Source organism: Hemitrygon akajei, chromosome 7 (assembly GCF_048418815.1).
Source record: "Hemitrygon akajei chromosome 7, sHemAka1.3, whole genome shotgun sequence".
In the NCBI taxonomy this organism is placed as follows: domain Eukaryota; kingdom Metazoa; phylum Chordata; class Chondrichthyes; order Myliobatiformes; family Dasyatidae; genus Hemitrygon; species Hemitrygon akajei.
In genome coordinates this window covers 112054122-112076772 of record NC_133130.1, presented here as the reverse complement: position 1 = coordinate 112076772, position 22651 = coordinate 112054122, and the positions used below count along the sequence as shown (strand labels likewise).

Sequence of the window (22651 nt, the reverse complement as noted above, 5' to 3'; positions counted from 1 at the left end):
ATTTCCTTCCTGTCACTCAGATGAAATTCAGCTCACTCAGCACAGGCATTTAAAGGTGTTTTTCTGAACCTAGTATTATGTTGTATGACCTACACTTAATTTAGAACTGATTGCCTTGACACTTCCTGCTTGAATGCTGTCATCCAGTTATCTTTGTATCCAGATCAATTCACCTCAGCTCTGAGCTGAGTCCACGTCCTATGGACAGACTCACTTCAAAGGACTCTACAACTCATGTTCTCTCTATTATTAATTGTATTTTTATTTGCATAGTTCGTCTTTTGCAAATTGCTTGTTTGTCAGTCTGTGTGCAGTTTTTCATTGATTCTATTGTACTGTGAATGCCTGCAAGAAAATTAATCTCAAGGTAGCATTTGCTGACGTTGATAACAAATTTATTTTGAACCGATCTTGTGGGATTCGGTTTCAACAGGATAACTCGCAACAATGTTCTATCAAGGTTGTTTAATCTCATTTCCAGTACACAAGTGTGAAGGAGAATAAATGTTACTCTGCACCACACACAGTAAGATAAAGCACACAAAAATAAAAAAACACAATAAATATAAGTACATAAGCTATCTTACATACATTGATTTGACTATTGATATCTTGGTCAGAAATGTTTCTAGTACTTAAAACAGCAATTTTGTCTTTTAAGAAGATGCTTGTGATCCAGTCTGCTAATCTAATCCCGCTGCACTGTAAAATGCATTGCTGATGGGGGTGGGAGGGGGACAGGAAGTACTCTGTATTGCCTTGTTACCACTAACCTGATCCAGTGTAGAAGAACTGTGGGGAAGATGTAGAGTGAATGTGGTTGGATAAAGCAAACACGAGGAAATCTGCAGATGCTGGAAATTCAAACAACACACACAAAATGCTGGTGGAACACAGTAGGCCAGGCAGCATCTATAGGGAGAAGCACTGTTGATGTTTCGGGCTGAGACGTCGACAGTGCTTCTCCCTATAGATGCTGCCTGGCCTGCTGTGTTCCACCAGCATTTTGTGTGTGTGGCTGGATAAAGGCAGCTTTAGATTGTGTCTGGTCAGTTGGTCATCTCTGACATTCTGCGGTACAACCCTGACCACTTGATCTGCTATTAGCGTGCAGATACGGTTGCTTTAGCCAATGACAGTGACTGCGGTGTAAGGCTATAAACAAATATTCCACTTTCACCCTTATTCCACCCTTGAGATGGGTATGTAGATCCCTGGAGTGGTGCAGCAACGTAACAGGCCCTTCGGCCCATTGGGTCTGTGCTGACCTTCAACAACTCACTTGCACTAATCCCTTTTTCAGTCTGCCCACATTCCCTTCAATTCTCCCCCCTCAGGGACATTTACGGCAGCCAATCCACCTGCCAGCCTGCATGGCTGACACGATACAGTTGCTAAGTCATCCGAGCATCATTTGATTGCTGCAAGTGACTGACAACAGCCAGAAATCCCTGATGTAATTTGTATTTTGCAATGTGGTTAGAATAGAAGATTGCGAAAGGATACAGTGGGATATGGAGCCAGTCTGTACTGGAATGTGCTGCTTTATACGATGGTTTTAATCAGATTTCAACACTGAACTGGATGTAACCTGGAAGAGAAGAATGGAGTTCTGGCTGTGGACAGAGCACGGCAGTGATTTGCTCACATTGGACTGGGTCGCCTCCTGTCCAGTCGGCGTGATTGGTCCAGGTGTACATTTTTTGAATCTGAATGTGGTTTCACCGAATGTCAAAGTCAGGTTTATTGTCATATGCACGAGTGGAGAAACTTGTGCAACACACGGATGCTTTTATGGAGGTGAATAAACAGTCAACGTTTCTGGACGAGCCCCTTCTTCAGGACTGGAAAGGAAGGGGGCAAATGAGCTAGAATAAGGTGGTAGGAGGGGAGGAAGTTCAGCCTGGCAAGTGATGGGTGAGACCAGGGAGGGGGTAGGTGGGTGATTTCTCCCCTCCTCCCTTTTCCATTTTCTTTTTCCAAATATTTTAATTAAATTTCATATACATAAATAGAGTTCATAAGGATGCTTATTATAAATCAAAATAAGATAGCACAAAATGCATACAGTCACGGTATCCCATATTGATAATCAATGAATTGAGTAATGAAATACACTAGTGTGGTTAATTTTTTTAAAAAAATCTACACCCCCTACCAAGACAAAGCTGGTTTGGTAAAAAACAAGAGAAAAAGAAAAGAGTACTTCACCATATAGTGTTTTATAATAATAGCCCAGATCTATATTTTAATAACAATTCAAAGATTTTTAAAATAGTTCAGAAAGGGTCCCTATAGCGTTTGAAAATCTTGGTTGGAATCAGAAATCGAACAACGACTCTTCTCTAGATTTAAACATGACATAACATCGCATAACCATTGTGCACGTGTGGTGGGGGGCGGGGGGGGGGGGGCAACCTCCTTCCATTTAAGCAAGGTCGCCCTCCTAGCCATAAGAGAAATAAAAGCCAGTACCCGTGAATGAGAAGGCTCCAAGATTATAACTCTTTCCTCAACAATACCAAATAGGGCAGTTAAAGGATTGGGCTTAAAACTAACTTTAAAAAGTACAGAAAAAGTTTGGAATACATTTCCATTTTCCATTCTGGTCTCCCTGTCTCCCTTTCTCTTCCCTTTGCCCTCACATCACCCTAACTGTCTCTTCTCCCCCACCCCTTCCTTTTCTCCCATGGTCCAGTCTCCTCTCCTTAGATTCCTCCTTCAGCCCTTAACCTCTTTCACCTATCACCTCTCAACTTCTCACTTCATCTCCCCCCCCCCACCCACCTGGCCTCCCCTATCACCTGCCAACTTGTATGCCTACTGCTCCCCCACCAACTTTCTTATTGAGTTCTATTCCCCTTCCTTTCCAGCCCTGATGAAGGGTCTCAGTCTGAAATGTCAACTGTTCATCCCAGTCCATAGATGCTGCCTGACTTTGAGCTCCTCCAGCATTTTGTGTCTGTTCCTCAAGATTCCCAGCATTCTGCAGAATCTTTTACAGCAATGGACAACTTACTACAACACCATCAGGGGCACAAAGCAATGTAAAAGCACTATTCATGAGAAAATACAAATTAAGTTAATTATACACAATTTTTACAAGAGAACACAGTTAGAACAAAACAGGCCAAGTGATCATAGGGTTGCTAAAATGTCGTGGTGATTAGGGTTTTGCCAGCTGGTTCAAGAACTGAGTGATTGCAGGAAAATGGCTGTTCTTGAACCTGGTGATGATGCTTCAGGCTTCTCTACCTCCTGCCCAGTGGTAGCTGTGGAAAGACGGTGTGCCTCAGCTGGTGGGATCTTTCATGGATGTTGCCTTCCTGAGGTAGTGCCTCCTGTAGATAGATGTAAAGCTGGTGGGGTGGAAGGTGCCAGTGACGTGTTGACCGGAGTCCATTACTCCGGGTGGTTCTTGCATTCGGACTGACGCAGCCAGTCAGGATTCTTCCAGCAGTACATCTGTAGAAGTGTGTTGGAATGTTCAGTGACAGGCCTTAACTTGCTTTTTAAAAAAAATAATGTCAAGACACTGGTGTCAACCTGTAACTGTTACCTGCTCAGTTGAGGAAAAACACCAGAGACACAAAATTACCTCTGAAACGGTTTTTATTCAGAGAGGAGTTCGCAGCCCCACGCACTTCGGGCGTAAGGTAGCCAACTCCCAATTTGTCGGTTTACGAAGGTCATACTTATACCCAAAAGCAGGGTACTACATTCGCAAATATGGTTACCGATTCGAATCCATCAATTGATTGGCTATTGCATAGCTAAGCATGTGAAATACTCAGAATTTAGCAAAGGTTAAAGTGTAACACCTAGAATTAATACTGACGTACTTCAGGACACTTGAAATAGGTATCCTCAAAATGTTTTGCCAAGTACATTGTCTTGTGGTCGTAGTTTTCCTTTTCCTTGTGGTCTCCACGTCTGGCCTGGCTACCTCTCCTTACTTCCCCAATGACGTACCTCTCTCTTGTCCTGTCTACATATTTTGCTGCACTTACCCCTCGCCCTGTCCCTCTACACGTACCCCTTACCCTCTTCACATTCTCACTGGCATGCTTTACTTATGATTGTATCTATGGACCGAGCCTTGGATTGGTCATCCTGCATGTTAACACCCAGGAAATCAAAACTGTGATTCTCTTCTGCTGATCCATCTCCAACGCAGACTGGTGTACGTTTGTCCTTGTCGTCCTCCCTGAAGTCAACCATCAGCTCCTTAGTTATGCTGGCATCGAGCGAGGGGTTGTTGTTGCAGCGCCACACAGCCAGGCGTCCCAACTCTCTCCATCGCCCCTTGTGATTCGTCCAGCAGCAGTGGTGCCATTGGTGAATTTGAAGATGGTATCGGAGATGTATCCGGACTACCAGGACTGGAATGAAAGCACCGGAAGAATGGAGACACAAACGAGAGAATCTGCAGGGGCTGGAAATCCGAGCAACATGCACAAAATGCTGGAGGGACTCAGCAGGCCAGGCAGCATCTATGGAAAAGAGCAGTGTCGACATTTTGCCCCGAAATGTCGACTACTCTTTTCCTAGGTGCTGCCTGGCCTGCTGAGTTCCTCCAGCATTTTGTGTGTGTTGTTAAGTATGGAGAGTAACCTTCCCAGATTCTAATCTAGCTCACTTTCCTAAATATTTTCCATTGTAACTGGTTTTAGACTTATTTTTTTAGCCATCCGATTAACTAAGTGATTTTCACCTGAGCTGCTAATTGCCAACGTCGACAGTGCTTCTCCCGGATGCTGCCTGGCCTGCTGTGTTCCACCAGCATTCTGTGTGTGTTGTTGCTTGAATTTCCAGCATCTGCAGATTTCCTCGTGTTTGAATTATAGGTGTTCCTCAGTTTCCATAGTTAGATAAGACTGGTTCGGACAAGCGTCTCACCTGTATTGAGATGGGGCAAAGAAAGTGATTTTAATTATTCTGTAGGTTTGCATTGTGGGTGAATTTGAATGTCCGTATTGTTCGTCAGTGCTGAGGTTTTCTTTTTGTCCAGGAATGATCAGACTGTTGTAGCTAATGCCAGAACCTACCTTTATGTCAGAAAGTGCAAGAAGGAGACTTGATTAGGAATTTACTGGGAGCTGCTGGTTTAAGCCTCCTCTTCCCTCTGTGCATTGAGGCATTTCTTGCTTCCTAATTTGCCAGTGTGCCTTGTACTGTTTAAGGCTGCATTACCATTGCCTCCCCTCTCCGCACACTAATACTGCCCAAGCCTGTCGAGCACAGGTGTGGGGGTGAAAATATTTGTGTTCTGCATGTCCCTACAAAAGTTGTGGGGGGGGAAAAAAGTCCATCAAGGGCATAACCTTCACCGTATCTTGACAACGTTTACAGGTGGCCTGACCTGAAGAAGGTGACATCTACCAGCAGGGATCCCTGGGTGTAACACGCTGTAAGCCAGTGATCATTAATGGAGAATGCGTGGAGCAGGTTAAGACCTACAAGTATCTGGGAGTACAGTTAGACGAGAAGCTAGACTGGACTGCCAACACAGATGCCTTGTGCAGGAAGGCACAGAGTCGACTGTACTTCCTAAGAAGGTTGGCGTCATTCAATGTCTGTAGTGAGATGCTGAAGATGTTCTATAGGTCAGTTGTGGAGAGCGCCCTCTTCTTTGTGGTGGCGTGTTGGGGAGGAAGCATTAAGAAGAGGGACGCCTCACGTCTTAATAAGCTGGTAAGGAAGGCGGGCTCTGTCGTGGGCAAAGTACTGGAGAGTTTAACATCGGTAGCTGAGCGAAGGGCGCTGAGTAGGCTACGGTCAATTATGGAAAACACTGAACATCCTCTACATAGCACCATCCAGAGACAGAGAAGCAGTTTCAGTGACAGGTTACTATCGATGCAATGCTCCTCAGACAGGATGAAGAGGTCAATACTCCCCAATGCCATTAGGCTTTATAATTCTACCGCCAGGACTTAAGAACTTTTTAAAAGCTATTATTAATGCTTTTTGAGATAGTGATTTAGATGCATATCATATTTTTTACTGAGTTAAGTATTGTATGTAATTAGTTTTGCTACAACAAGTGTATGGGACATTGGAAAAAAAGTTGAATTTCCCCATGGGGATGAATAAAGTATCTATCTATCTATCTAACAAATGGACGACACCGTGAGCTGCAACATTTCTGCATTCAGACTGTTTCATGAGAATGGGCCCTTTTGTTTTGTTTCTTTACTAACCATATAGTCAAATTAAGAATTATAAAGCTCAATCGTTTAATCGCATGTTGAGTACTGTTTGTTATTTTGTGGTACTGATTTGTAACGGGACGCATTGTGCAGCATCCACCCAAACGAGATTTCTTAATTTGGCCGGGCTGGGGGCTGTCACCCACCCTATATTAAGCTGTAGCTGAACTGAGAGTTACATGGGTCGTGTCCTCTTCTCAGTAACCTGATGTGTCACATCACCAGGTTCAGAAAGAACTGCTTCCTTATCATAAGCCAGAACCCACCCTCCAAGGAAATGCTCAGCGAGTTGCATAGACTTAATTGGCCAAATTGCTACCTGGTATGAGATGAGAGATGGCCTGATCAGTCCACACCAAGACTGCTGTCTGTAGATGCCTTGATGGGAATTGCTTGATACAAAGGTACCTGAAATGGGCTGAAGTTATCATGGTGGAACAGTTAAGCCCGTGAGAGCTGCTGGACCATGATTCGAAGTATGGCACTGCCAACTCGGTCGTCATGCATCTTTTCATTAACATGTCTTACAGTGCAGATACACGTTAAAAGAAATACAAGAAGAGATGCGTATTTTACTGTAGGTTGTATGAGTCATGCCCAAACCAGATTCTCTTTGCAAATGTTCTTTGAGCTTGCGTTTCTGTTCGAAGGGTCTGCAAATCCTGGGTCGCATACTTTGATCACTTTGGACTAAACCGTTGGGGTGAAACTCTTGCTTGCTATCAGTTATGGTTTGCTCTTTGCTTTAGTTTGTTGTTTTCCAGTCTCATTCTCGTTGTGTTTTTGTGATTCCAGTGACAGTGGGGGGACTTCTTCGTTCTGATGACAAGAAGTCGTCATCCGTTGGTTTCTGACAATCTTGATGTGATGAAATGGGATGATTTATTGCAGGACTTTTCCCCCTCAACTCTTCTGAAAGGTTAGCTGAGTGGCGTTTAGATTTTTCTAGATTCCTGGCAGATCTGTGGGGATTTTAAAAAAACAACTTCAGATGCACTTTTGCACATGCTGAGGCTACCTGGATTGAGAGACTTCAGTGCCTCAGGCAAATTGCCTGGGAGCAATTGAGATCAGGGTACCAAACCTGGAGCTACAGGAGACTGCAGATGTTAGAATCTGGAGCAACAAACAATCTGGCGTCTGTTTGAAGAGACCTTGGTGGGAGGAACAATCTGCTGGAGGAACTTGGTGAGTGGAGCAGCATCTGTTGGGAAGGAATTGTTGACGCTTTTGGTCCTGATGCAGAGTTTCGACTGCAGTTCCCTTCTCCTCCACAGATGCTGTTTGACCTGCTGAGTTCCTGCAGCAGGATGTATGTTGCTCAAAGTACCAAACTTGTTTGTGAAGCATTGTGTACAAAATGTAGTGCTGTAAGCTGACCTGAGATGTGACTTCTTCAGTCCCAGGCCAAGCTGCAGATCTGTTGCATCAATCCCACTGGGGATTTTGCCACCTGCGGGGCATGGGCATGGGCATCCTGCTTCTCAGTCGGCTAATGAAGCAGCTCGATACATTCTGGAGGTCAGAGCTGCTGGGAGCAATGCTGACATTGGATAGTGTGTGGGCTTGTTTTTTTTTAGTTGGGGCTGCTACATAGGCTTCTGCCTGTGGGTGCATTTGTATCACTGTGGCTTTGCTGTTTCAGGGTGTCACTCAGCGTGGGACAGCTTTCTGCGGAGAAAATGTTCCTTCATGGGAATGTATGTACTGTTCGACCGAATCATTTGGTGTACATGTCTTAGTGCTGAACTAACTTGTGATTTTGTCAAAATAAATGGGGTTCAGCTCTGCTGTTTCTTAGCATCGTAGTTCACCACAGCGCAGAAACAGGACCTGTGGCCCATCTAGTCCGTGCCAAACTGGTAATCTGCCTAGTCCCATTGGCCTGCACATGGACCATACCCCTCCATACCCCTCCCATCCATGTACTTACCCAAATGCTGAAATCAAACCTGCGTTCACCACTCCACTGGCAGCTTGCTTCACACAGGCCACCCTCTGAAATTCCCCCGATGTTCTTCTGAAGTGATTTTTGCTGGTGTAATTCCTAATGAAATGGAATGATCTTAAATACGTGCGGTAGATGTTATTTGTCATTTGGGTCCCCGATACCTCAGCTGTTTCATTTCTGAGTATCCTGGTGATATCGCCAGCAGCACCTGCAAGGCGTACTTATGATAAAACTTCACGATCTACGCGTTTTGTTTCTCGTGTTCCAGGCACACTGAATCGTATTAATTCTTGTTCCATATCCAGCCATTTCACGGCACAAAATCCCTATTCACCACGATGGTTTGAATAATTAGCTCTCAGTGGGGGAGGACTCTGTGGAATGAATTTGTGGGACCACATATAAAATGAGTCCAAATATTGTGCTTTATACTCCCTTTCTTCACTCTGTATTTACTTTTCAATAATTGTGTACCTGACGCAATGGCTGTGTGGCTCTAAGATACTTTTGATTTAGTTTTTGGGGTATGTTGATTTGAGAGGTAGGGTCAGAGTTTCTAGGGGGTGAGAAGCTCCCCCCCCCCCCACCGCAGTGGATTGTTTCAGTTGCTGAAGGACAATAGTACTATTGTGTTCACTTACAGCTGAGAACTACTGTCGACCACAGGAAGTTAATAAAGTACTGCTTGTTTCCCTTCCGCATTTCAGAATCGGGTTTAATATCACTGGCAAATGTCGTGAAAATTCATTTCAGTTTCAGACAGCGTTTCCTGGAGTCCCTTTGTGTGCTCTTTCAGGTTGAGCCTTGTAATGACATTAGCAAAGGGTCCATTCTCAAAAAAAGAGCAGCGTTTAGAGGGCTCCCCTCTAATATGCAGTGTCTGTTACCTGCTAGCATTGATTTATTCTTTGCGTTTCTTGCATTAGTCATTGTTATTCTTAATCTACTGCATAGCAACCTTAATGGTGAATGGAAGTGGCTTCCATGTGCTGAAGAGTAAGTGATCGATTCGTTCTCTTAGCGATCCAAATCCATTAAGAGAGAGGGCTTTTCAGTCCTTTATGTCTGCAGTTACTTGGAATAGCTTTTCAAATGCAGCTCAGATGTAGTTGTTTTTTTAAAATTACTTTTTTTCATGTTTGTAAGCATGGCTTTGGGGACAGAGAGGGGAGTTAGGGGTCAGGTTAGGGTTTAGGGACGGGGATGTGGGGGAGTTGAGGTCAGTCCAGAGTGTAAGTCTCCACTTTGCTTTGCCAGTGATGCGGATATGGGACACCACTGGGCATAGTGGTTGGCACAACACGGTACTAACGACCTGGGTTCAATTCCCGCGACAGCCTGTAAGGAGTTTGTACATTCTCCCTGTGACTGCGTGGGTTTCCTCAGGGTGCTCTATCTTCCTGTCACAGCCCAACGACGTACTGATTCGTAGGTTGATTGTCCTGTGATTAGGTTCGGGATTATTGGGGATTGCTGGGCTGCACAGCTTGAAGGGTGAAGGCCCCGTTCCCCACTGTATCTCAATAAAACAAAATGTCAGATGTTGGACTGGCAGAAAGTGGACGAGAACCCACCCCCTCAGCCCCAAACCCTGATCAGATGGGCAGTAGGAATGAGTTCTGGTTACCCCCTCGCAAATCATTGTTCACACAGTGGAAGAACAAGCTGGATCAGGACAATCTATAGTTATGCGACTCAGGGACTTGGGTTATATTATATCTTTTTCCTTTGTGACTATGTTTTTCTGAAGTTATAACCATATGTGCTATGTGCTTGCTGTTGGTAATGTGTTTTCACCTTGGCTCTGGAGGCACACCATTTTGTTTGGCTGTGTCAATGTACGTTTGAATGACACTTGAGTTTGTACTGGTGCAGGGTAACCACCATCAGATTTCTGAATGGACAATGAGCAGATGAACACTTCCTTACTATTTAAAAAAAAATTTGTCTCTTTGCACTATTTTTTAATATATATAGTACTTATTGTAATTTATAGTTTTTCAAGTTCTTGTATATTGCAAAACAACAAATTTCACAAGATATGCCACTGATATTAAACCTAATTCCGATTCAATCATGTCCATTCTTCATTCCCTGTGCTCCAGCATGCAGATGTAGACAGGTGCTGCCAGTCTCTCTTTGCTGGTCTTGTTTATTTTTAATGACATTGACATTTTCCCAATTTAAGATCTTCATACCAAGTCCAACCTTGTCTTTTTTTTTCAAAGCTACTTTGAAATATACCGAGTTATGGTCACTATGTCCAAAATTCTCCCCCACTGACTTAACAGGCCCCCAGGATAAGATCAAGGAAAGGATCTGTCTTTTTAGTCTGTCGAGATACTCAAGTTAGAATCCAGTTCAAAATCACTGGCATGCATCATGAAATGTATTGTTTTGCAGCAACAGTACATTGCAATAAAAATCTATAAATTACATTAAAATATATTTTTAAAAATTTAATTGGCGAGGTAGAAAAGAGGTTGTAAAAAGACAGAAGTAGTGAGGTAGTGTACATGGTTTCACTGGCCATTCGGAAATCCAACAGCAGTGAGAAAGAAACCATTCCTAAAATGTTGAGTGTGTGTCTTCAGGCTCCTGTACCACCACCTTGATGGTAGCAACGAGAAGAGGGCATGTCCTGGGTGATGGGGGCCCTTAATTTTCCCCAATGTCAGTACTGTGTCAAAGTGCTCTCCCGGAGACAGTTTTGAGGTGGTGCAAAGAGGGGTGTGCTAACATTTACAGGACTCTGTTGAAGCTGGCTTGGAGATGCTCCCTGAAGATGGTGAACCCAATAATTAAGGGAGCTATGATGAGCCGTCATTGTGAACCTGAGAAAAATCATTTAACCACAAGTACGTAATCACTTCAGTTGTGCTTTCTGATAGCTAATATCCAAGCTGAGGTGATCAAATGACGACAGGTATTTGATCATCACAGTGACAAAGTTGAGGGTTGTCGAGGTGGTGGGAATGAAGCCAGTGTCTGACATGGCAGAAGGCACTGCTGTTTCTCTGACACACACACAGACACACAGACACCCCCCCCTCCCAGGTTACATGGGCTGTTATTGGAGGGTGTCCCACATTAGAGGCTGAGTGATGGGAGAATCAGTAGGATCTGCTTGGTGCCCACACATATGCACCTTCTATCATTCTGCTTGTTACCCCGGAGCACATTCGTATTGTGGTGACTAATGCTGACGTCACATCTGGTGTGTTTCCAATCTGTGATTCTGTTTTCATATCAAATTCAGACGGATCTGCAAAAGCTGGCACTAAGCATCCTGCCTTATTGATCCTTTTCCCATAAAACTATTAAAAATTGGAATGCAGTCTTTCGTCGCCAATCACATTGTTTAGTAACTTTCAGCAGCTTGCTGGTCAGTTCTGCCTTGTACAGTATAAATACTCTAGTTGCTTATACAAGAGGAGCCCTGGGGAGGAGTGGACCTTTTCTATTGATTGGCAACATGATCGTCGACAGTGGCATATGGTTACAGACATGGAAGACGTTACCGTTTAGATTATGCAGCATGTGATTAATATTTAAAGCTACTTTATTAATGAAAAATTAATGTGCAAGTTAGAAACCATGAGATAGATTATTGAATGTGTTGGCTTGGAGAAATCTTATTGGGCCAAAGATTACAGCAAAGTATCTCTTGAAACAGTTTTCCTTAAATCTTGAAGCAGAAGACTTTTGCTAATTACCTACAAAGTTGTATTCACAATCTTAATGTCCATGATTGCATTGGTCTGATGAACTGAAGGACCGGACAAACTTGTGCAGAATTGGACTACAGTTGGAAATGGACAACGTTAGTTACTGTTTTAAAAGTCATTGCAACAAGATATGAGCTCATCTCTCAAAACCCATTTTGATATTGCGGAGGCATAGTTATATTCTTGGTAATGTTTGTCCAAACCATAACACATATGAGCTAAAGATTCTTGGAACTTTGTATTACGTTCTCTTGATGAAATAAAGCAGTTTCTGAGCTGTAGATTTGGTCAGATTGCACTCATTACAATCACACCATAGATTCTTGCATTTGCTGTTACAATTTAAAAATGCTCTGATCACATAAAAATCAAATGGGTTGGATTGCAATTTGATAACGTGCTTTCTGAAGGAATGGAAGGCTACTTTCAAGGTCCATTGGTATCTGTTTGAACAAAACTTTGCTCTGCCTTATCATTATATATTCAAAATAGTGCAATAATGTACACACAGTGGCCACTTCATTAGGTTCACCTGTACACCTGCTGACGTCAGAGGAGAACGGCCAGACTGGTTCCAACTGACGTGAAGGCGACGGTAACTCAAACAACCACGTGCTACAACAGTGGTGTGAGGAAGAGCAAGTCTGCAGGCACAACATGTAGTAGAAGCTCTAAGTCGATGGGCTACAGCAGCGGAAGATCAGGAACATGCGTTCAGTAACTGCTTTAATAACTACAGAAGGTACCTAATAAAGTGGCCACTGTGTTGCATCCTGGCCCCAGAGGAACGGTGTTTCATTTAGCTGTATACATGTGTATGGTTGAATGACTCTAAACTTGATCTGCAGAATCTGTTGTGGGATAATGGAAATCAGTCCAGCTGTGCTCAAGCCATTGGACCATTCAGTCGATGTTGTCTTTAATTTTGTGTTTGATTTTGCTGCAAGAGTGCTTCAATCTCTTCAAAGCTTAATTCCACTTCTTAATCCCACACTGACATATCTGACCAGTCTGCTGCTGCTGAGGGTAGATGCAGCTGAGAGGAGCAGTTCCTCGTATTCCACCTTGGTAGTCTTGAACCTGATGACAGGGAAGTTGATTTCTCAGGCTTCTGGTAACCCCTCTCTCTGTCCCCTAATCTCTTTGCCTTCTCTTTATCTCCCTTGCCTTGCAATCTGCCCATCCCTTCCTCTGGCTCGCCACCTCACCTCTTTCCATGGCTCATTGTCATCTCAATCAGCTTCCATCTTCTCAGCCCCTTAAACCTTCCAACTTCTTGCATCATTCTCACTCTCCTCGCTAACCTGCCCTCTCACCTGAATTCACCTATCACTTACCAGCTCTTGCACCCTATTCCCCCCCTCACCTTTTTATCCCTGAAAGGCCCCTCTTTCTTTCCCATCTTCATGAAGTACTCGACTTGAAACGTCATTTCCCGTCATCGATGCTGTCTGACTCCAGCATTTTGTGTGTTGCTCCAGATTTCTGCTTTTGAAGTCTCTCTTGCGTTTTGAAGTAACAAACTAGCTTTGCACACCCCTTGTATCATCAGACCAGTTTCATTATGAGCATTTCTGAAAAGTTTAAGTATTTATGAATGTTGAGTTCAAATAAGAACTCTAGGCTAATACTGTATGGCAAATTAGAAATTTTCTTTGGTGTCCTTGGGTTATTAAAGTCAATTGAGGGATCAAAGCATTTCATATTCACCCATTTGCCCATACTGGATGACACTGACTTATTATACCAAGGGAGCTTTTCTCCCTGCAAGGTCTCATACCTTCTACCCTACAATCCTTCCAGGTGCCTGCTTTCCTGGTCTTGAACGGCAGGCTACACAATATATTAATTCATCAACCTGGGTCTTGCATAGCAGCTTGGCTCGTGAAAAGTGTGAACGAAATCGGCATGTGTTCATAACCGGACATGGCTGTTTCAGAATGAGATGAAGAGCGACTTGTTGATTAGAAAGAGAAATGCCAGTTATACCCCATTGCATTCATTTTATTATTGAATTCAAAGTGGGAAATGAACTTTGGAAGTAACAAGACATACAATTTCTACAGCGACATTTAAGCAGAATTGTACATCCTCTGTTTCTTGGGGGGCTTGAGATGATGTGAGCAGTTGCATGTTTGGTGAGTGCAAGAATTAAGAAGCAAGCAGGGCCTTTCAGAACTTGGTGGGCTTGAGATATGGTTACTAGTCACTTGCATTGACCTATTTTAAAAACAAAAACTTTCCTAATATTGATTGGCACCTCCTTCATGCAAAAGGTTTGAATGGAGTGGAATGTGTCAGGTGCGTCCTGACACAATATGTAAACAGGCTAACTAGAGGAGAGACCATACTGGATCTGATACCGGGTGGTGAACCAGGTCAGGTGTCAGATCTCTCAGTGGGTCAGCATCTTCAGACGCAATGACTCCAACTCCCTGACCTTTACTAATGCCTTGGGGAGAAATAGAAGCAGATGGTATGGGAAACATTTAATTAGAGAAGGGAGGAATTACATTGCTATTAGGCAAGAGCTTGGGAGCATAAACTGGGAGTGGATGTGCAGTGGAAACATGGAAGTGGTTTTAGGAGCACTTGCATAGGATTCTGGATAGGTTTGACCCACTGAGGAAGAAAAGGATGATAGGGTGATGGAACCATGGTTGACAAGAGATGTGGAACACCTAGTCAAGAGGAAAATGGATGTTTACTTAAGGTTTAGGAAGCAAGGACCAGACAGGACTCTAGAGAGAGAGAGAGTAGCCAGGAAGGAGTTGAAGTAGGGACTTGGGAGAGCTGGAAGTTTAAAGTACATTTATTATCAAAGTGCGTATACGTTATACAACCTTGAGATTTGTTTACTTACAGGCAGCCACAAAGCAAGAAACCCAAGAGAGCCCATTTAAAAAAAAGACCAGCAAACATCCAGTGTGCGGAGTGAAAAAAGAGGGCATGAGAAGTTCTTGGTGAGTAGGATTAAGGGAAAGCCACAAGGCATTTTACATATATGTGAAGTACAGGAAGATGACAAGTGAGAAGAGGAGGTCCTTAATGAAAACTTTGCTTCAGCATTCACCAGTGAGAGAGAATTTGATGTTTACGAGGAGAGTGTAAAACAGGCTGATATGCTACAACATGTCGACATTAAGAAAGAGGATGTGCTGGAACTTTAGACAAGCAAGTCCCTGGAGCCAGACAAGATGTACTCCAGGTTACCATGGGATGTGAGGGAAGAAATTGCTGTACCTTTCACAATGACCTCACTGACCACAGGTGATTAGAGAGTGGCAAATACTATCCCTTTATTTAAGAAAGGGAGTAGGGATAGCCCTGGGAGTTGTAGTCCAGTGAGTCTTCCTTCAGTGGTGGGCAAATTATTGGAGAAGATTCCTGGATAAAGGATGTGTGAGCAGCTGGAGAGCAGAGGCTGATTTGGGATAGTCAGCATGGCTTTGAGGGACAGGGCATGCCTCTCGAGCCTGATTGAATCCTTTGAGGATGTGACAAAGCACCTTGAACGTAGAGCAGAGGATGTGGTGTATATGGATTTTGGTAATGTGTTTGGTTAGCTCATTCAGAAACTCAAGAGGCATGGGATCCAGGGAAACTTGACTGTGTGGGTCTGTAAAAGCTGGAGGGTGGTTGTAGATGGAATGTATTCTGCCTGGAGGTTGGTGTCCAGTGATGTTCGGCAGGGATCAGTTCTAGGACTGCTGCTCTTGGTGATTTTTTAAAAAAATTATAAATGACTTTGATGTGGAAGTGGAAGGGTGGGTTAGTAAGTTTGCAAATGACATGAAGGTTGGTGGAGTTGTGGATAGTGTGGAGGGTTGTAGATTACAATGGATCATTGATAGGATGCAGAGCTGGGTTGAGAAGCGATAAATGGATTTCCACCCGGAGAAGTGTGAAGTGATTCACTTTGGAAGTTTGAATTTGAAGGCAGAACACAGAAGTAATAGCAGTATTCATGGCAGTATGGAGTAACAGGGAGCTTGGTTCCCTTAGAGTTGCCGCACAAACTGATAGGGCTATTAAGAAGGCCTTCATGAGTTGGAGAATTGAGTTCAACTCTGTCTATACACTGTATGGAATCCTGGTTTGGAATATTGTGTTCAGTTCTGGTCACCTCACTACCAGGAAAATGAAGATGCTTTAGAGCAGGTTCAGAGGAGATTTGCCAGGACACTGCTGGATCAGAGGAAGTGTCTAACGAGGATCAGTTTAGTGAGCTGGGGTATTCTCTCTGGAGTGGAGGAGGATGAGAGGTGACCTTATAAAGGTGTACAAGATGCTAAGAGGCATAGATTGGATGGACAGCCATGGGCTATTTTTCAAGGTGGAAATAACTAATGTTACTAACTAATTTTAAGGTGATTGAAAGAAATTGCAGAGGGGGGAGGATGTCAGAGATATGTTCTTTACAATGAGAGGTAGGTGCATGGGACACCTTGCCAGTGCTGGTGGCAGAGGTAGTAGATAAATTAGGGGCGTTTAAGAAACTCTTAGGTAGGCACATGGATGATAGAAAAATAGGTGGGCTATGTAGGAGTTAGGTTGATCTTAGAGTAGGTTTAAAGGTTATAAGTGAAAGGGCCTCTAAGATACTGTAGTGTTCTATGGTACAACTCCTGAGTGCTGGTGCCCCAAGCTCCAAGGTAAATTTCTGTCATTTCTCCTTTTTAAAAGAACTTCTCTGTTGGACACGGCCTTTGTACGCTCTGTTGCTTCAGTGTCGCACTTCAGCCGGGAAGACTCCTGCAAAGCAATTTGGGATATTTTTATTGTATAAAAGGTATTAAAGGTACATAATTTGGTTTCAGGCTGCAAAAAATAATAGTACTATGCATCATGAATCACAGGAGATTTTCAGATGAGGGATTACAGATGTTATAAATGTTTTTACCAGACCTCTGGGGGGGGGGGGGCACAGTGTTCAAGAATGTACTTATAAAAAAAATTAATTGGTTCTGATTTCAGCTGGAAGGTGAGAGGGTAACTAGGACATGCAAGCTTATGACAAGCACAAAGAACTAAAGGAGAGCTTGAAAGGAAGCAACGAAGGTGGATAGAATGCAGAATCATCTCCCTCTGCGTGGTTGGAGCAGGACTGATGACTTCTGTGGGGCTTGGAGTTGGGTAGTTAATGAAGGATATAGTCAGGACGAAAGGGATGATGAAATCCGGTGGATTGAAATCTCTGTTTCTCCAAAGCCATGTTTTGTTGCGCTGGTATTGTTTTGTACAAGGCACGTTTAGATAGTTTTGATGCAAGAAAGAGGTGAACCTTGCCTCCATGGGCTCCGGCCATGCTTCTCACTGCCTTGGCTGGAGCAGCTAGCGTAATGATAAACCCCTCCCACCCCAGACGTTCCCTGTTCTCTCCTTTCCCAAAGGCCTGACAACACGTCACCAGCAAGCTCAAGAATAGTCTTGCAGCACTTTCAAATAGTTGGTGAATACAATTGGATGAACCCTTGACCTCGCTGTCTATTTTGTTATGGCCTTGCACCTCGTCTGCCTGTTCTGCAGGTAGTTTAGAGTCTGGATCATTGCTGTCTGACTCTGGAAGTGGAGTAAATGTTCACTTAAGGAAGGGGGGGGATACTTCACAAAGTCTAAAACTGCCAAATTAACTTCTAACCTGACCAGCACTCTTGGGCTTTTCACCCCCGACCATCTAAAGAATGAGGTTTATTCCTGCTGGGAGGGGTTGCTTGTTGTCATGAGAATTGGATTTGCATAGCAGTAGTTCAAAACATTGCTTTTTGGTGAATGTTAATTTTAAAATGTGTCAGTTAAGGGTGTTTCACTTTAGCCATGGCCCGAAAAGACACTTCTGTATTAACAGATCCAGGTGATGAGGGGTTGTGGGCAGAGTCTTCGTAATTCGGATGCAAGCTGAAACATCGGGGGTCAACTAGAAAAAAAATGGGGTTTGTTGGAGAAGCACAAGAAGACTTTTGTCACGACCTCTCAACATGTAATCTTCACCAAACACTGAGGAACTGTGTCACTCCCAATCAGTGACCCCTTGTGCTCAAGCAGTTTGCTTTGCCCTTCGGTTTTAACCTTGGAATTCCACATGAACCAAAATTGTGTAAATTCACCACATCACTGCAGTGGTTCAGAAGGCAACCGCTGGTTCTCCTAAAGTTTATAACAAAAGGACAATTAGTTTTATTTTACTCCATAGATTAATACTTGGTAGGGAGGGGAAACACTAGTCTTTTTTTTTGATGAAGTGTCTTTGAATCAAAAGTTATGGTAATTCCAGCAATTAACAATAGCATTAATGCGTTTTCAGTTATGGGCTGTTGGGCCAAAAGGCTCGTTTCCACACTGTATGACTGTACGAGTGGAAAAATAATCAAATAATGAAAGTATTTAAATTCACCAAAGCTTGCCATTTGTTGTAAAATGTAGACTGCACCATGCTTAAAAAAAATGCAAAGACTTTGTACGTTCAGGATGGGAAAGATGTTTCATTGAACCTAGGTAATATTCTTTAACTTTGCAGGTCATAGAGTTATAGAAAAGTACAGTCAATATGAGTTTAAAATCACCTCTGTAACAACTTTGTTTCTTGCGACAGTCTGTGATCTAACAGATTTTATTCCTCCAAGTCCTGCGGTCTGTTGGGTGGTTTACATTATAGCCCCATTAACGTGTCATACCTTTCTTATCCATCAGTCCCACCCATAAAGCCTCATAGATCGAGCTGTCCAATGCAGATCGATGTTCTGACTGACATTTTCCCTTACTAGTAATGCCACGGCTCCACTTTTCATCCCTCTCCTCTGTCATGTGGAACCCTGGAATATTGAGCTGTCAGTCCTGACCCTCATGCAAACAACTCTCACTAACGCGGCCTCCATCGGTTATGGTTGACCATGGGTACTGCGCCTCTGGTAGTCACTGGGAGTGGCCTGTCCAGGGCAGAGTTGATCTGGAGATCCATCTGTTGCCCATGCAGTGGGACCCCCCCTCTCCATGCTGACGACAGGTCCAAAGGAACGACGAAACTCGGTACAGTTTGGTGCCAGCAGCATCGCAGGAGTTGCCGAGCCGGTGCTGGGTACAGCAGTCAGCCGCCTTCGGGACTCCAAATCCGGATTTTCCCTTGGGGTTTACTCCCAAAGCCTTTCCCGTGAGCGGGTGTAGCCGCAAGGCAGTGGAGGTTTGATATCGGAGTTTTCCCTCTCCTAGCTGAGCTACCATCCGTGGTTAACAAGTCCCATCTGCCCAGAGCAACTGGTTTTAAGGCGCCAGTGGCCTTCCTTTGCTCCACCGAAGGTAAGAACTATGCCACACGTGAAGGCTAAGAGCAAACAAGTCTCACTAATGCATACAGTATCATAATTTTACTTGACTCATGCCCTGAGCTCATCAGCCTTACCTGCAATACTAGCATTGGAATACGCACAGCTCAGAACGTTACTCAGACCATGCTCAAACTTCTGATTCCTGACTGTGTCCCCACAACTCCTCCACCATCTGTTCCTGCACTCTGGTTCCCCTCCCTCCATAACTCTAGTTTAAACCCCACACCCGTGTAGCACTTTCCACTGGGGTATTAGTCCCCTTCCAGCTCGGGTGCAAACCGTCCCTTCTGTACAGGTCCCACCTTCCTTGGAAGAGAGCCCAATGATCCAAAGCTCTGTCGCCCTCCCTCCTGCACCAACTCCTAAACCGTGTGATAAACCGCATGTTCTTCCTGTTTCTACCCTCACTAGCATGGAGCACGGGTAGCAATCCCGAGGTCACAGCCCTGGAGGCAGTAAGCAGCAGTGTTTGTTAATATTTTCTATTCATCTTTAACCAATGCCCCCCTCACTTTCTCTTGATTCTTAGTTCTGCTCAGGCAATCCTGGCCCTGCTTGAGAATCCTGATTGCCAGTTGTGACAGAGTTTTACAGGTGATCTCAATCTTGCCCTGGGTGGAGTTGAGGAGTGCTGGTCACTACTCTGTAGTACAGGGCATTGTGATAGTGCCAGTTCAGCACAGACTGGAGGGGCAGCTTGTTTTCAAAACAATCTCCCTGGTTCACCTACATCTACGTTTAGCTAGTGGAGCAGATGGGGCAGCTTGGCCATTAAAGTTTTATGAGTTGATGTAGCAGAGCAAATTAAACTGTGCTCATTAGTGGAATGGATGAATTGTTTGTGACTGCTGTAGCACCATTGAAGTCTCTTTATGACAGCATTGTCACATCTGCACTTGCTTTGATCTAATGAGATAGACAGTTGGATCCACCTTTGCTTCTGTTGAATGTTTTGTTTATGCTTTGAAGCACATTAGGCTACAAGACCATAAGACAAAGCAGAATGAGGCCATTCAGACCATTGAGTTGGCACCGTCATTTCATCATGGCTTATCCCTCCATTCTTCCGTCTCCTCCCCATAACCTTTCACACCCTTCCTGATCAAGAGCCTATCAACATCCACTTTAAATGTAGCTGTTGACTTGCCCTCCACAGCCTTGTCATTTGTTCTTTTGTATTTGCATAAGAACAGAGAATTTGAATCAGCTGTATGAGAGGAAGACCTCGGTTTATGTACATCAGAAGCCTAGCCAGGTGGCTACACAGTGAGGAAATGGAAATCATCCAAAGAACAAGGATAGATCTGTATGGAAAACCCTGGTCACCAACGCCCGCATCGGATATGGTACCTAGACAGACAGTATCAGAAGTACTTGTTTTGTAAAGCCAGATTTATTTTCCCTGCTTAAGATATTCAGGCTGCTGTCTTGGAGTGATTCTCTTTTTAAAAGCTTCCAAGTGAAACAAGTGACTTGTCATTTTATGTTCGCAAGATGTAGAACTGGAACTGGAAGACATGGTGCCTTTACACTCAGTGACAACTTTCGGTACCCCTGTACACTTTGTTTAATGCAAGTATCTAATCAGCCAATCACGTGGCAGCAACTCAGTGCATAAAAGCTTGCAGACGTGGTCAGGAGGTTCAGTTGTTGCTCAGACCAGACACCAGAATGGGGGAAGAAATGTGATCCAAGTGACTTCGACCATGGAATGATTGTTGGTGCCTGACAGGTGGTTTGAGTACCTCGGCATCTCCTGGGATTTTAATGCACACCAGTCTCTGGAGTTTACAGAGAACGGTGCGAAAAACAAAAAACATCCAGTTCTGTGGGTGAATACACTTTGTTAATAAGAGAGGTCAGAGGAGAATAACCAGACTGATTTAAATTCACAGTAACTTAAATAACCACGCATTACAACAGTAGTGTTCAGAAGAGCATCTCTGAATACATAGCATCTCTGAATACATAGCATGTCGAACTTTGAAGTGGATGGACTACAGCAACAGAAGATCACAAACGTACAGCACAGTCTGGCAACTTTCTTGGGTTCAAGAGATCTCTTAACAGAGGCCACTGAGTGTATACAGTACATGAATGAAAAGCTAGCTATTTTAGATTCACGTTGTGCATTGGCAACATTCAGTTCGCCCAGTAATGAGACTGAGCATCTGTGTTCGTAGCAATTTGGACTGTCTTAAATTCGTCATGTTGTAGGGTTGACACATGGATGTTGTTAGTATACCGGTGAGACTGAGCAACTTGGTTTTGCTTCAGTGAAGGTTGACATGCTTTGTATTTCTCAATAGTTAGGGTTTCTGCTATAATTCAGGCTGGTGAATTAATGTTGCATGAAGTCTTAAGGTTGTTTGCTGGAGTTAATAAAATGTAAAAGTAAAATGTAAAATCTAAACCTTGCCCAATGCAATGCAACTATTGTGTTCATCTGTGTGTTTGCATATTCCATATTCGATTGAACTATTCTTCTTGATGTGACTGCGACATGCAGAAATTCTTAATTTCAAAAAAGGTACCAGCTCTAAGCAAAGTCTAATGGTTTGAGAATGATTGGGTTCAATCATTCAGTTAATTGGGATACATCAGGACTAGTATATTTTGGCCCAATTAAGAGGCTGTCCTAATTAACAAGTTTCATGGAATAGTTAAGGTTATAGTTAAAGACAAACAACCTTTCAACTGAGTATCAAATTATATATTTAAATGAAAAACAGAACAACTTAGAACACAATCAATAGTAGTACAGTACTATAGTACTATAAAACTCTAGTTCCTAATAGTTATCAGCAGAGGAATTCATCCAGTCTATGCGTACATGTTCTTTTAATTAACTATAGATGAGCAAAATCAGCACAGATATCTTCTGGAGATAATACACTGCTTTCATAAAATCCTTTCAACAATTGCATCCTCCAAGCCTTCACTTTCGTTGTAACATTCAAGGTGATTGTCAATGCCTTCAAATTCTTCATAAATCCTAACTTGTTAAAGTAGTGAAATTGTTTCCTTTTTTACACTCAGCTGTTTCTGGCATCACCAAGCCTAAAAGCTTGAAAATGCAGTGAGCAAAATCATTCTGAATTGTCTTCCTACTTATTTCTCACTAAGTATCAGTGACAAAAATCATTGCATTTTGAAAACACAAGCGACTGATGCTATATAAATCTCGGCGTAGTGTCTGATGGCCATGCAAGTGCATGTGACTGACGCTAATTAGAAACTGTTTGGCAACAGTCTCCTACCCCAATTAAGTGGCGTGGTGTCCCAAATAAATGAAGGGAATCTGGGCTATTTTCTCGATTAGTTTTTATTCTTTGAGAGTTGTCCCAAATAAGCAGCTGCCTCGATTAACCAATGACTCAATTAACCAGAATCCACTGTATATCTTCACCACCCCCCCCTCCCCTCCCTTCAGCATCC

At 43.4% G+C, this 22651-nt stretch overlaps 1 protein-coding gene across 4 annotated transcripts in view; it reads left to right on the top strand.

Annotated features, from left to right (window-relative positions):
- LOC140730810 (unconventional myosin-VI) overlaps window positions 1–22651 on the top strand; it is a 322637-nt gene that overhangs the window by 39143 nt on the left and 260843 nt on the right. For 3 of the 4 annotated variants that reach the window (XM_073051733.1, XM_073051732.1, XM_073051729.1), the window contains exon 2: window positions 14757–14854. The exons of the other annotated variant lie outside the window; for it this stretch is intronic. The gene's annotated coding sequence lies outside the window, so the exon portion shown is untranslated. The remainder of the gene's footprint in view (window positions 1–14756; window positions 14855–22651) is intronic. 4 annotated transcript variants of the gene reach the window in all.